Raw genomic sequence first — 16281 nt, forward strand, 5'->3', positions numbered from 1 at the left:
CAGTCCATTTCATCTTGAGTTCCTCACACGGCTTAGTTAGGGTGGTCTGTAGAGTTCCATTCATACGCTCCACCTGGCCTGACTCTGAGGGTGCCAGGGAGCATGAAAAACCCATTTTGCCCCAACCGCTTCAGTGAGTTCCTTGCAAATTTTTGCTGTAACATGCGTTCCCTGATCAGAATCAATTTTTTCAGGAGGGCCAAATCTTGGCATGATCCCATTAAGAAGCACCTTGCAGACTGCTTGGGCAGTGGGAAAGGCCTCTACCCGTCCTGAGAGTTGATCTACAATTACCAACAAATGCTTCTTTCCTTCTGAGGTGGGTAATTCAGTAAAATCAATTTGAATGTGCTGCATGGGCCTATGAGCCCATTTGCGCCCACCAGGTGGCGCCTGTTGGCGTGTTCCCTTAGGATTACCGGTACATTGCTGACTAAGAATACAACTTTCCACTACCCTTCTAGCCATTTCACTTAATCCAGGGGATACAAACTGCCTAAGAACGATTCGAACCATTTTATTCACTCCTAGGTGGGTGTTACTGTGAACCTTTAGCAGCACCTCACGCTGACAGCTTCTGGGTAGGGCAGGACGATCATCACACTCCCAGATTCCCACTGGATTAAATTGTGAAGCCCATTTTTTCCATGTTGCCTTTTCGGTATCTGAAGCTTGTAATTGCCATTGAGCTAAGGGAGAGATCAGGTCCAATTGGGCCCCTTGGAAGGCTGCTGCCTTGGCCGCCCTGTCAGCCAAGCGATTTCCCATTGCGACTGGATCAGTCTGCCTGGTCTGAGCTTTGCAGGGCATCACCACCATCTCCCTAGGAGCCTGAATGGCTTGAAGCAGTTCAGCAATTTCCTTTCCATGGGCAATCTGAGCTCCAGACGAGGTAATGAAACCTCGTTCCTTCCAAATTGCACCCGTGGCGTGGCACACCCCAAAAGCATATTTTGAATCCCTATAAATATTAACCCTCTTCCCTTTAGCATGAGGGCAGGCTGCGGTTAGGGCTTTCAACTCCGCAGGTTGGGCACTCACCCCGGGAGAAAGAGCTTCCCCTATTAATACAGTCTGCCTATCAGTAACTGCGTATCCAGAGTGTCTGATTCCCTCTCGGACAAAGGCAGATCCATCCACAAACAACTCCATTTCGGGGTCTTGGAGGGGAACATCAGTAAGGTCGGGGCGAGGGGTAGAAATTAAGTCCAAAACCTGCAGACAATCATGCACATATCCACTGCTTCCCCCCTGGGGCAACGAGGAAGCCGGGTTTAACGTGGCCCATCGTTTGCGGGTTACCCCATGAGTCATTAGGAGAGCAATTTCATATTTTGACAATCGTTGGTTAGTTAGATGCATATGCTGCTGCGAATTTAACAATCTGGCCACAGCATGAGGCATATGCACCAGGAGGGGGTGTCCTAGAACTATTTCTTGAGCCTTTTCCACAATTAAAGCAGCTGCTGCAACATTTCTTAGGCAGCCTGGATGGCCTCGAGCTACAGGGTCTAATTGTCCTGACAAATAAGCAACAGGTCGAGGAGAGCCTCCAAACGATTGTGTTAACACTCCCGGCGCCCCTCCTTGAGATTCACAGACATACAAGTCAAAGGGTTTGTTATCATTAGGGAGCCCTAGTAGAGCGGGGGCCTGAACAAGGGGCTCCTTGAGTGCTCTGAAGGCTCTTAACTGCTCAGCTCTTGGCTGTAAAGGCTCCTCCGCCCCTTCTTTAGTTAACTCATGTAACGGCTTCAATAATTCACCTGCAGACACTACCCATGAACGACAAAATCCAATCGTGCCAGTAAAGCCTCTCGTTCCTCGTTTGGTTGTGGGACAAGGAATATCTAAAATCGCTTTTACCCGCTGGGGATCTATGCAACGAATTCCAGGCCCTAAAGTACACCCCAAATACTTGACCTCTTGCCCACTGCAGTTTTGTGGGGCTGACCTTGTGTCCCTTTGTTGCCAACTGATTAAGTAGATAGATGGAATCAATCTCATTATCTTCCTGTGTTTTTGATGCCACTGAAAATATTTTCAAGTATCAGAGGGGTAGCCGTGTTAGTCTGGATCTGTAAAAGCAGCAAAGAATCCTGTGGCACCTTATAGACTAACAGACGTTTTGATCTAACCTCGTTATCTCTAGCTTGCTTCTTGCTTGCTTATATATACACACCTGCCCCTGGAAATTTCCACTGCTTGCATCCGAAGAAGTGGGTATTCACCCACGAAAGCTCATGCTGCAAAACATCTGTTAGTCTATAAGGTGCCACAGGATTCTTTGCTCCTCCTCCCGGTGTGGCTCTGGGGCATATGGTGGGGGATTTTTGCAAGAGCTCTCCATACAAACAGCTTCAATAGCCACTCGTCCCCCCGTGGGTTTATAATTATACCACACAAACAAATAATCCATTTGTCCCGGTCTAAGATCGACCAAAATATCCCTTAAGGAGTTCATCCTCTCTGTGGAAAAGGTTCCACCCTTGGGCCAGTCTCTAGTCGGGGACAAATGGAAGGTAAATGACGGCCATTGGATCCGACACAAATCTCTCATCTTAGCCTTGGACAATGCGGCCATCCTGGATATATCCTTCCGCTCTCTCAGAATGAGAGATAACGGGGCGTTCCCCCGGGCATTGACTGCCACCCAGTCCCATTTTCCTGTACCGAGCGCTCACTTACCTAGTTCCCGGGACTCCTGCTCAGAGGGCAGGTGGACATTGCTGGATTTAAACGGGCTCAGGCTGGTTCATAAGATGACACCTTATCGCCAGCGTGAGATCTGACTCCTGGGCAAGGCTCCTCTCAATCGAAGGATGCACGCTGCGTTGCGTTCAGAGACGGACTCCCCCGCCAGAGTGTCAGACGGGTCCCCGAGGAGTCGCCAAGTCTGTCTGGGTTATCTCTATCCCAGGCTTTTCAGGTTCGGTGTCTGACCGCAAGAGAGACAGGCAACCCAGCAAAGTCTGAAACCAAGTTCTTTATTGATGCATGCACGCAAGCAATGAAGAACAAGCCCGTTCTCCACAGAGAACCAGAACCAGCCCTCCCCTTTCTTCAATACAACACAAATTTATATAAGCATGTTTACACCACAGTTAAAGCATTTAATTGCCTGCGGTTAATTAACGGCACCTGGTGAAGCATTTGATTACAAAAGTCATGGCCTTGAGCAGTTCCTGGTGCACAAGCAGCTTCCTTATCAGTACTGAGAACTTTTTTATCGGCACTTCCCAAGCGTGAGTTTTTTTAATTTACATGCAGGCACCAAGAAACAAACTTGTAAAACAGCAGCGAAGGGTATTTATTCCTAGACGGACTTACCGCTGCCTCCTCCCAAGCGTGAGTGCAAGGAGGGGGGGTGTTATCCACCCAGCTCCTGCTTGCTGACTTCATTCACTCACCTTCTGAGCCCCCCTGGTTCATGCATCAAGCGTGTGATCACCTGCTCAGCCTATCTTGTGGGCCTTTGGGCCCACTCTAAAGCATCCTATCTATCAATTCTAAGTACAGGTGCTCCCGTCCCCCAGGGCCCGGCTCCTAGCAGACTATTCTTTCCCTGGGTTCTCTCTTTCTCTCTTTCCCTCACTAATGCATCCAGGGGGCTGCAGACTTCCTCACTGCAGCCATTTTCTGTTGCCAGCTTCCTGGCAATATACTAGCCAAGGCCACACCGGCTCAGCTGAGCTTCATCTTCCAATCCCGGGGGGCTTCTCCGGCCTAAACGGCTCGTGTGTGGCCTGTCTCACTAATCTCCTCTTTCTCTGCTTCCTTCACACAATTTAGAGCCATCTGGAATAAGGGACAGCTTATCACAAGAACAGCTCTGCAAACATCACTAGATGTAGCAGACTTGGCAGCCAGAACAACATCCGCAGCCATGGTTATGCATACAGCATCTTGGTTACGATCCGCAGGAATACCTAAGGACCTCCACATTATGTTGAAGACCTACCTTTCAACAGAGAGAAACTGTTTTCCACAGAAACAGATGAGGTGCTTCATTCTATGAAGGATTCACGTGCCACTCTATGTACTTCGGGCATTTACACACGCCACCTACAAAAAGGTGATGATATCAGCCGTACCAGAGAAATAGAGATTCTTCATCTAACCACCCACAATAGAGGCAATACAAGACCCAGACAACGTCCTCAGAGATGGAGCGCACCTCAGTCCTAACCATCGACATCTCAAACAGCTCCACCCAAACAGCAGTTTTGATCGAGGGTCCGAGCGACCTCCCTCACCAGAGACATTAAGTATTTTTCCCAGAGTTGCACCAGGGGATCAGTAATTGAACCCAGGTCTCTGTAGGAACCCGTTGCTTTAGCCACAAGACCATCCTTCCTCTCACAATGGTTCACAAGCAGTGGTCTGTGGTCTACAGTAAAATGTCTGCCTTATTGTCCATTTGAATGTGTCTGGCTTCTGCTTTCAGCCATTGGTTCCTTTTACGCCTTTGTCTTCTAAATTGAGGAGCCCTTTTGTACCCAGTATATTCTCCCCAAGAAAGTATTTATACCCCACACTCAAATGCCTCTGTTCTCTCAAAGTAAGGCATTCTCTACCAGGCCTTTTTGTCACTTGGAACAGCTTTGCCGATCAGGACTTTGCAGACGTTAGATGGCGGCTAAGAAGCCCAGCGGTGCCTCATGCAAAGCCCTTGGCACAAGATATCAACCTGTTTTCATGCTGCAGTTGGTGAGAATCAGGCAGTGACTCCGGCCCCCATTGTTCCAGCCCCCCTGTTTTCCCTCTTCCTGAGTCGCAGACCAGGTGTCTATCCCCTGCTGACCTCTGGGAACCTGGCTAGGAAGACGATATTGAGAGATTATTGTATCAACCACAGAGGGCAAACACTGAGCAGAGAAAAAGATGGTCACTGCCCCAGTCATTGGGTTGGAGGGGAAGAAGCGTGACGCCCCTTCCAAAGGCTGGAATACCACTGGCAGCCCACAGCACTTTGTAAATGTTCCCAGCACCACCTGCTGCAGGGAGCTGTGCCATGAGCTAGGCTGTAGGTCCCTCTGCAGTCCCACAACAAGTGATGGCGGGAGAAATGCTGTATGGAGCTCGGTGTGGATGTGGCAGGTGCTGTTTTCAATCAGCTGTTCTGCAGAGTGGCCAGGCTGCACCATTGCAGGGAGCGACAGCGTCAGGTGCTGCCAGTCCACAGTCTGTCCTGGTGCCTCCTCCAGGTGCTAACTCAGACCAGAAGGAGTTTCCAGCCTCCCACGAGTAACACGAGGCAGCGTATACGTAGGAAACGCCCGTTTGGTGTGAAAGTTCAGAATCAGCCCATTTCTGAGAACAATAAAAGGACATTAAATTCCTCTCTTCTCTGCAGAAGCAGCCATGGCTGCTGCGCATCCAGCACAACTGCTCCTCGCTGAACTGACTTGTTCGGTGTGTCGAGATTATTTTAAAGATCCAGTGTCTCTAGCTTGTGGGCACCATTTCTGCCTAGTCTGCATCACTCAGTGCTGGGAGGAAGTGCAGACTTCCCCTTTCCTGAGTGCAGAAAAACCTTCTCCCGGAGAAACTTCAAACCAAACAGACAGCTGAGGAATATTGTAGAAGCTTCTAGAACACTTACATTGGAGCCAGCAAAAGAACCAGAAGTTGGGACAGTGTGTGAAAAACACAAAAGGGTTTTAGATGTCTTCTGCCAAGAGGATCAAACCCCCATTTGTATGGTTTGCCATCTGTCTCGAGATCACAAAGACCACACTGTGGTTCCCATAGATGAAGCTGCCCAGGATTACAAGGTAAGCAATCACGGGACGGTGTAAAAGCTGGAATGGGGAGGAACTGTATTTTAATTTAAAAAATTACGGCAAAAAACAGCGGATACAGACCCTTATAAATAATACTTTAGCAATGAGAACAGACTTGTTAGACACTGTTATTAACCTGTTCCCACCCAAAACCATTTTTAACACCAATAAGGACCCAGAAAAGTCAGTTCTGAATTGCCCAGGGGCGGAAATGTACAACCTACAGCCCAGTGCTGTCACAGTGGAACTGCTGCTGACCTGGGACACAGATTCCGCTAGGAATGAAAAATCATCTTGTGTGCATGTGTTGTGCGCTTGTCATGAATCAGCGCAGCCACGGGAACTGCTGGATCTTCCTGAAAAAAGGCACATGAAGGGGGACAGGAAAAGTCTCCTGGCTGAAATGTGGCATACGAACAAGTGTAGTTGGCTTCAATATTGTCACCTCTGAAAAAATACCAGTAACATCTGGAAGGTCCCAACTTGCAGAGATTTCAGGGACCCAGCAGTGCTGACACACAAACCCTTCCAGGGGACAGTGAAGGTCATACACATCACTAATCATTGTGACTGATTCTGCTTTTCTGTTTTTCATACTTTATTTTTTATTTCTTGTGTCTTTTTGAGACATGTCACTCTCATACGTGCAGCTGAGACATTAGAGTCTGTTATTTTTCACTGGTAATTTTTAGATAGGCCTAAATTTTGACAGTACAGATGGCAGTGTATGAGCATGAGAGATCAAGGGATATTTTTCTCATATTCCTATAGGCACACATGGGGCAGGTGCGTCATCTTGTCCCAAATAAGGAGCTAGCACTTTGTCCACCTTTTCGTGAAGAACTTCATATCCGTATCTGTGACACAAAATCTCATCTGTATCAATCAGCCTTTGAAAATATCTCTGCCTTACCAGAGGCTCCCCCCGTTGGGAAAAGATGTCTTCCTCATGTTTGGAAGCTAACTGATACCGTTTGGTTTAGGGCCAACCACAGGGCCAAAACAAGGCTATTCAGAGTTGAGATGGGCGCAGTACAGAGGAAAACGTGACATGTCAGTTGGCCACGTTCTGATCTCACTTTCACCAGATTTACACTGAGGCCTCTGAGATCAGTGACGGTAGTGGAATCACCATCCCATCTGACACCCTCAGTATCAGCAGCCATCTCCCCTTCGGCAGAGCGAATCATCCAGAGACCAAAATGTCTCCGCTCAGGCTGCTGGAGGAGCAGGTGGGGAACTGAACGTTGAAGCTGTCGGTCCAAGCTGGGCTGTACTGGGGTGCAGTGTGGGACGTGGCAGGAGGAGAAAGGACAGGCCGCTCCCATTCCCCTGTTAGCCCATTCTCGCAAGGCTGAGGTCACTTCACTGTAAAATCAAGCAGGAGGTTTATTGCTTCTTCCATGGAAATCGGCGGTGTTTAACGTTCATGGGAACTCACTGTTATGTTTACAAAGTTCTGAAACACGTGTACCGGGCACTCCCGGAGATGTGTTAATTGCTTCCTAGGAACCAAGATGAGTGGATCCATCGGTTAATGATTGCCAAGCCGTTTGGTCCTTGGACAAAGTGCTAGGCAAGATTAACTGGTTACAGCGAGTGAAAGTGGGAGTCAGGACACCTGAGTTCTGTCCCCAGCTCTGGGGAAAGATTGGGGTCCAGCGGGTTAGATCAGGGGAACCTATTAAAATGGGAGGCTTTATCCTGGAAAGCAGTGATGCTCTAAGGGACTTTGCGCCATAGAGGCCAACTGAGCATGAATTCCCAATGCGGTGCTGTAACTAAGAGCACTAATGTATAAGCAGTGGAATACCGGAGTAGCGGACTGGTGTTACCTCTGTATACGACATTAGTGCGGCTGTTACTGGATACGGGTCCTGTTCTGGTGTCCGCCTTCCAAAAGGGACATTTGGTAAATTGGAAAGAGCCAGAAAAGGTCTGGAAAACCTGCTGTACAGAGAGAGACCGAAGGAGTTTAATCTCTTTAGCTCACGGAGGAGAAGGTTAATAGGTGATGGTCTATAAGTACCTACGCAGGGATAAGAGTTCTGGCAGGAGACACTCGTTAATGTATCAGACAAAGGCTGAACGAGATCCAATGGTTGGAGACTGAAGCCAGACAAATTTAGCTTAGAAATAAGGTGAACATTTGCAGGGTACGTAAGAGTCGGAACAATTTCTCTAGGGAACACAATTTTCTACACTCTGGGTCCTAGTGACGCCGCCACCCCCAGTCTGGCACCTGAGGTGGCCACCTCAGTTCGCCTCATGGTAAGGCCAGCCCTGACCACAACCGTTATTATTATTTAGTTGATATTCTTGCAAATATAAATAAATGGGGGGAAAATCCTCCAAAACCAACCAAAACTAAACCAGTTTTTCTTCTGTTAGGACCAAATTTGGAGCCGTTTGGAGAGTTTGAAGAAAGAGAGTGAAGAGATTCTGACATTTAAATCGAGTGGGGAAAATAAAAGCCAGGAACTGCTGGTAGGTGCCGTTATTACTCAGATGCAGATGTGCACAGGGACATTATCAATCCACAGCTTAGTCTGAGAGTCATCAGAGGAACAGTGAGTAACACGTTCTCACCCGTGAAAGATGATCACTTCTTTCTTCTCATTGTAAAGAAAAACTGTTCTGCTTTAATTGAGAGTCAGCAGGAAAATGCAGCATTAAAGAAAGAGTTTTAATCATCCAAATATTTTCACTGATAATTCGAGTGTAATTTGTTTACTTAACAGTAGTTTCTCCTTTAGTCTTTCAACTAAAGCTGGTTGAAAATTTTGTATCATTTCAAACTGAAATTTTCATTTTGCTTTTAGAAAGATGAAAATTTTGAAAACGTTCACGTTTCTTTATCTCTTTCTCTTTTGGGTCCTTTTTTCTACTGAGTGCACTAAAATGAATAATTTCCAGTTTTCCCACCTTTGTTTTCCTTTTTCTTTTTGCCACTTTTTCAAAACTGGGAGCTCTTTTGAAGAAGTACAGAGAGGAAGTACTAAAAAGAAAAATGGGTGGAAATAAACATTATTTTGTTCCATTTTGGGAAAAGGGAGAAAGAAAAATGTGACATGTTTCAAAAATTATTTCAACATATTTTTCAAAGAAATCAAATTAAGTTCCATTCTGAAAACTGAGAAATGGAAAATGCTTTGAAATTTCAATTATTTTTACAAATTCCCCCACCTCCCAGTTTTTTGGCCAGCTGCACTTTGAACAGAGAGAACCGCAGCTGGCCAATCAGTGCAGCTGCTCTGGGAATCTGCTGCCCCAGAGGAGGAGGGTCACTTAGTGCCTAAAACAAAGCACAAGGACATCATTGGAAAGACTCCGGGTCAGTTCAGTGAGCTTTGGAACAGGCCCTGACTGGTATCGCTGCTAGACATTGCCATGGAGAAGATCTGGGTCCAGATCTGGTCTGATTTCCTGGCTCCTCGGGTATCCAGGGCCAGAGAGTGCTCCAGAAACAGCATGAATTGGTGGGCTTCTGTCCAGTTCACACGCACTCAGTCCTAAGCAACCTGCAAACTCAGATTTGCATGTGCAAAAAGGGGTCTTCCCGGCAGCTCAATTTGTGCTCAAGGTTCCTGTGTGGCTTAAAATCCAAGATTTATGGTGGGCCAAATGTTATGTATCCAAAACTGTTTTCAGAACTTATGAGAGCAAATGATGGAGCTCAAGTTTCAGTACTTTTTTTTTAAAAGGCCCTTTATGTCTCTATGTATTTTGTGGACAGCTTGTGTTCCCCAGATCAAGTCTAGTGCTTCTTAGCTTGGGTTCTGCTGTTTCCTCTACTAAAATAATCCTTGCCAGTCCAGTTCTGAATCCCACACCTGCTGTGCCTCCTGTTACTAGAAGGATCTGGTTTTCTAGAAGCCACCGATCACAGATTAACCGAATCATGCAAGAAAAATTCATATTCTAAACACCAGTTTGGACTCTTGAAAATCTGTTGGAAAATCTTCTGTCTACTGAGCATAGACTATGTTCTCCATAAAGTGTCAGGAGTTAAATTCTACGGCATTGCAATGACATGCTGCCTCATGCATAAAATGTCCCATGGTTTTATAATTTGCTCCGTATTCATGTCCTTGACCTGTGCTTTTCCTGTTCGTATCTCGTCATTTCAGAAACAGCTAGACATTGAGAAGCAGAAGATTGTGTCTCAATTTCAGCAACTGTGCCAGTTTTTGGAGGAACAAGAGCGACTCCTGCTGGCCCAGTTGGAAGAGCTGAAGAAGGAAATTGAAAACGGGAGGGCTGAGTATCTTGCCAAATTATCTGAGGAACTATCCTCTTTCAGTTCCCTGATCAGTGAGATGGAGCAGAAGTGCCAGCTGCCAGCAAGTGAATTCCTGCAGGTGAGATGGTGTTAGAAACACCCCAGAACCTTTCACAGAACAAGAAAGTCTCCTAACTCTTCACTTTTGGAGAATAGGAGTGAACTGTGAGTGTTAGAAAGATCCTTGTTCAGCATATCACAAGACTCAGCACTCTGGTTCCATGTGCCAGCTGGTTATGCAAATGTCATTACACAGAGAGCCTGTGTGCCTCCTTATAGAAACTTCCTGGGCCCAGCTCCTGCAGTCAGAGCACTTCTCCGAAAGAGCAAATGCAGCACATTGAATGTTTTTGTTTCCATTAATAAGTAACAAATAATTTCTCTTTGAACCTGAAACTGTGAAGACAAAGTGAGTCCCCTCCAGAGCAGGAGGGATCCTTAGTCTGAGAGCTGGGACTGAATTTCCTTTTCTCTCTCCCTCTAGGACATCAAAGGCACCTTGAACAGGTAGGTGTCTCCTTCGCACTCCCCCTTTCACTTCCCAGGGCAGGGAAGGGATTTTGGACATGAGACCTGGCTCCCCGTGCAGGGCCGGCTCCAGGCACCAGCTGAGCAAGCTCGTACTTGGGGCAGCAGATTCTACGGGGCGGCTTCCGCCCAAACCTAGGGCGGCACGGCCGCTTTTTTTTTTTCTCTGTTTGCTGCTCTGGCCCCCCTGTAGGGCACAGAGGAGGGGAGCTACCCGCCCGCGTCCTTCCCTCCCCGCCGACCGGAGCGTACAACTTCTCTGGCCTAAACCCCTCATGTGTGGCCTGTCTCCCTAATCTCCTCTTCCTTAGCTTCCTTCACCCTTTCCGGGGGCTGATGTGGGGGGAACACCCAGCACAGGTGTGTTAACAGGAGTGTCAGGGTAAGACACAGGAGGACGCTGTTCCCCCCTTCTTGCCACGGAAAACTGTGTCCAGTTCTGGGCACCGCACTGTGAGAAGGACGTGGAAAAATTGGAGAGATTCAGAGCAGAGCAACATAAATGCTCAGAGGTTTAGACTGGACGAGCCGTGAGGAAGGTTGCAATAAATGGGTGTGTTCAGTCTAGAGAAGAGGAGACTGAGGCAGGGCCTGATAAGTCTCCAGATCTGCCTGAGGCTGTTCTGCAGCGAGCGGTGACCAGTTGTTCTTCACGGCCCCTGAGGGCAGAACAAGGAGGAATCGGTTTAATTTGCCACAAGGGAGATTTACATCAGTGCGACGGGTTCCCGGGGTGCAGCCTGGCCTGTGGCACTGCTGAGCCCTCCAGATCCCCAGCCTGGGCTGCCTCTCGCCCCGTGATGCTGATGTCGAGCTACAAGCCAGGCCCTGCGCTGACACAGACACGTATGGGCAGAGCTCTCCCACTTTTCAAAGTGACAGGGCCACAGCCCCCCTGTTCTGGTGCCCCTTCAGGAGATGGAGAATCCACCACTTCCCTGGGCAGTTTCTGCCAATGGTTAATCCACCCGCACTGCTAACAATGTCTGTCTGATTCCTATGGGCATTTCTCTGCCTTCAGCTTCCAGCCATTGGTCCTTGTGCTGCCTTTGTTTGCTAAACTGAGGAGCCCTTTAGTGCCAAGTCTGTTCTCCCCGTGACGGTGTTTATACCCCACACTCAAGTGTCAGGGAGCTCTCAGGACAAGGCATTTTCACCAGCCCTCACATCAGATTTGTGGGTCTTCTCTGCACCGGCTCCACTTTTTCAATGTCCATTTTAAACTGGGGACAGCAGAACTGGATGCAGTTTTCCAGTATCGGTCTCACCAGAATGAAGGGGAAACTTGTAGTGTCCAAGCTGATACTGGACCTATTCCTGGGGCAACAGAGAATTTAACCTCCAGGGTCTGCTGAGCTACAGCCATTCACTAGAATAAAATACATGTTAGTAAAACACAAACATGACCGAACTCCACACCGAGTAACACTGGGTTGTTCTTCAGATGCGAGAGGGAGAAGTTTCAGAACCCAGAGGCCTTTTCTTCTGAACTGAAATGGAGAATCTGGGAATCTTCTCAAAGAAATGCATCTCTGGAGACCATAATGAGGACATTCAAAGGTAATGAACAGTCACGTGGGGAATTTTCTCACATATATTACACTGATAATTGAAAAAACAACAGGGAGTCCGGTGACACCTTAAAGACTAACAGATTTATTTGGGCATAAACTTTCGTGGGTAAAAAACCTCACTTCCTCAATCTCTTAGGGTTAATGATTGTGGATGGAGATAGGCAACTAATCATTTGGAACCTACGAATTCTCTACCCAGCTCTCAGTACGGCCCACACACACTGGGTTAGGGGCCTGCATTCGGACTCCCTGGGGGTTTGCCTTTCTTAGCAGCTATGAGCACCCACCGGCAGCCAAGCTCCCCACCCCGCCGCCCGCCTCACATCACCTCCGCGTCCTCCCCCAAGCGCGCCGTGTCCCTGCTTCTCCCCGTAGCTCTCAGCGCTTGCTGCCACGAAACAAGCTTTGGGAAAGAGGGAGGAGGAGCGGGAACACAGCGAGCTCAGGGGAGGAGGCGGGGAGAGGTGGGGCCCGGGCAGAGATTGGGGAAGGGGTCTAATAGGGGCAGGGAGGGGCGGGCTTGGGGTGGCGACTTTGGGGAAGGGGTTGGAATGGGCCGTGGCTCCGGGAGGACGGGGGGCAGTGTGTGGACAGGGGTAAGGGGGCTAAGGCTGGGACCACATCTGGGGTGGGAGCAGAGCCCCGTGTGTGGGGCCAGCGGCTGGGACCCTGCACAAAACCTGGGGGGTGTTGCAGCACCCTCCGCACTCCTAGTTCCCATGGCTCTGTGCAGAGGCTCGGGGCTTCCCCCGGTGGCAGGGTGAGTTGGCACTCGTGGTGGGGGAAGGGAGGGGTGCTGGGGGCCGGATGAAATTTAGCAGCAGGCTGGATGTGGCCCTGCTTTAGAGATTCTCCACCATTTATCCTCCTGAGCTGGAGAGAATGGTCTGTCAGGAAGAATGAACCAGTTTTACTAAGTACTAATGTTTCAGGGGCAGGTTTAAAGTTGACTGAATGCTAATCAGTGAAAACATTTCTGTGCTGTCTGTGAATGATGTGTTGGTTTCAGAGGGTTTGTCTACACAGCAATTAAACACCTGTGGCTGGCCCGTGTCCGCTGACTCCGGCTCAGGAGGTTTGGGCTCGGGCTGGAGCCTGGGCTCTGCAACCCTCTCCCGTCACAGGGTCCCACAGCCCAGGCCTCTGCCCAAGCCCCAGCATCTACCCCACAATGAAACAGCCCCAGTGCCCCAGCCCTGCGACCCCACGTCAGCTGCCATGGGCCTGCCAGAGGTGTGTAATTGCTGGTAAAACATCTCTGGGTCTGTCATGTCACCTTAGGTTGTGTCCTTAGTTTTTAATGTTTGGGGTTATTTTTAGTGAGGTGTGGAATGGTTTGTACTGGTCTGAACTGCACTTAACCTCCTTCACTAGAACTTCATAAAGTGTGTTTTCTTTTCATTTTGCTTTTGTGTTAGAACATTAACAATGTGAATATATCCCTAAACACCACAACCTGACATTTCGTCTCTTTCACCCATTTCTTCCTCTAGACTCACTCTCGACCAGACTGCGGTTGGACAAAGGTAAATTTCTCCTATCAAAGGGGGAGTGAAAACTTTCCTAGGAATTATGGGGGCTCATTGGCAGCACCATAGTTTAGGTTTTGTTTCAATTTTGCATTTGACAGGAGCTGAGCAACATATTCCTGGTGGCTGCCCAGATCTTTCCTAAAACAGAAAAGTCGATTCTTTTCTCTCTTAGAATTTAGAATTTGTAACTAGCGGTTGGGTTACCCAGATGGGCTAGGGTACGGGAGAGGGGGCGAGCAGTGGATCTTTGTAGAGATCTAAGAATTTTAAAATGAGCCTTTTGACAAATCAGAGAGGAACATCTCACCTCGTTCTCAGAACTCTTTATGCGCATACATCACATCCCCTGGCCATGTTATTATTATTAGCAAATGCACAAGTGGTACAATGAAGAATGGGAGAATCCAACATACAAAAATAGACATTTCTGTTTTCTCTCTACTTTATAAGTCAAAAGAAAAAATGTTAAAAATGTCAGAAGAGTTTAGGTAGACGTCACCTGTTCACAGACATGGCAACTCTCATGAATTAATCATGAGAGAGTCGATTTCTCAGTAAAATTAAGCCTCACTCATGGTCTCACCATAGAGCCGTGGCTGAAAAAAAATCCCGACATTTGAGAGTTCTAAAAATGAGTCTGAATTTTACTTAGAAATCCTGTCAGTGCCCTGGGCGCGGCTGGGGCTCCCACTGTCACCACCCCAGTGCGGCTGCTTCCCTGCCAGCCTGGGAAGTGGGAGAGGGGCCCCCACTGTAGCCCCCAGGCCTAGGCAGGGTGAAGAGCCCCAGGAGGAGCAGAGGTGGGGCCATGAGGCTTTATTATGGCCTGGGGGCTGCAGGGGGCCTGAAGTGACTGGGGGGCTGATGGGCTGAGGGGGGCTGTATTGCTGGTGGGGTCTGAGCAGAGGGTGAGTGCTGGGAGGGTGAACTGAGGGCGGTGGGGGAGGGGTGCTGAACTGATGGGGGGTGATGGTGGGGCTGGGGGACTGAATTGCGGAGGGTATTCTGCTGGGAGCCTCCTGTGCTGCCAGGGTCTCTGATCACGTCTGTGGGGAGAGGTGGGGGCAGGTGGGGAAAGGCTCCAGGGCCTGACTGTCAGGCCCGTTCGTGCTGCTCTGTCAGAGCAAAGGGGCCTTGATGTGCCTGGAAACAGTCCCCAGAAAATAGCTCCGGTGCCAGGGACCCCCCCCCCCCGTCCGGGTGAAGTTGGCACAGGGGCTCCACAGCAACTCTGCCCCCAGCCGTTATTGTAGCAGTGGCTGGGGCCAGGCTGGGGGCCAGGGCCGGCCCTAGGGGGGTGCGGGGTGGAAGTGACGGATTCGTCTCTTCTGGGACCGACCGCGCCAGCCAATCGCACCAGCCCGCGGGGCCCCCCAAAGCGCAGGGTCCGGCGCGGTCGCCCCGATTCACCCTCCCCAGGGGGCGGCTCTGCTGGGGGCACAGACAGGATCCATCACACTCTGGCTGCTCTCTGCTTCGCAGCCCTGAGGCTCCTGGAACGAGGGGCCAGGCAGACTGAAGGAAGGACAAAGGTGGCTTAAAACCAACTCCCTCTGACCCCCCTCGTCTTCCCCCCCAGCACAAGGATGGAATCACTGAGACTCAGACTCGGGGTCTGGGGCCTGGCTCAGCCGAGCTGATCCTTTCGCTCTGTCCCTGAACTGGCTCTGTCAGGGTGTGAATCCCCCCGGCCCAGGGCTGAGATCTCAGCGCTGCTCCCCGTGCAGAGCTGGGTAAATCTGGGATGGGGGAGGTTGCCTGGTTCACTCCCCAGCTGGGGCAGGTTCTGTCAGTGAGACGATCAGACCCTGCCCCAGGGCTGAGCTCTGCCCCTCACGCTCTGATTCTCTCTCTGCAGCGAACGTGACTCTGGATCCAGACACGGCCCATCCCGACCTCATCCTGTCTGCGGATCGGAAAAGTGTGCGAAGGGGAGACACATGGCAGGACCTGGCTGACAATCCTGAGAGATTTGACAATTGGACCTGTGTGCTGGGCTGTGAGGGATTCACCTCGGGCCGACACTACTGGGAGGTGGAGGTGGAGGGAAGGGGAGTCTATGCTGTGGGGGTGGCCAGAGAGTCTATGAGCCCTAATGCTGAGCAGGGGATCTGGGCTGTGCAGGGCAGAGGGGATCGGTACTGGGCTGTCACGTCCACTGAGCAGGGCACCCTGTGTACCCCGAGCCGGGCGCCCCGCAGAATCCGGGTGTATCTGGACTGTGAAGGGGGCTGGGTGGCATTTTTTGATGCTGGTTGTGGGGAGCCAATCATCACTTTCCCATTGACCTCTTTGGCGGGGGACAGAATCCGCCCGTTATTCCAGGCTGGGGTTAGTGTGCGGCTCCTCTAGCCCCCAGCCCCTTGATCTCTATGTCCTGGAGGACTCAGCCAGTGTCCCCCCTATACAGATGGGGCTGAAGGGGGGTGACGCTCTACCCGTAGCTCTATGGCTGTGGAGGTCTGTGTGAGGCTCTAGGCTGGGTCTCTGTGCTCCTAGGAGGCCAACTCTGTGCCGTGGGAGGGGGGTGTCCCACCAAGGAAGGAGGGAGCTGCCTTGTGGGGGATGGACCCAGCCAA

General features: G+C 49.9%; 1 pseudogene; it reads left to right on the forward strand.

Moving 5' to 3' along the window:
- Nucleotides 1-5363: 5363 nt before the first annotated feature.
- Nucleotides 5364-16224, forward strand: LOC120394637 (annotated as a pseudogene).
- Nucleotides 16225-16281: the final 57 nt, after the last annotated feature.

The sequence above is a fragment of the Mauremys reevesii genome, unplaced genomic scaffold (genome assembly GCF_016161935.1).
Source record: "Mauremys reevesii isolate NIE-2019 unplaced genomic scaffold, ASM1616193v1 Contig70, whole genome shotgun sequence".
Taxonomy (NCBI): domain Eukaryota; kingdom Metazoa; phylum Chordata; order Testudines; family Geoemydidae; genus Mauremys; species Mauremys reevesii.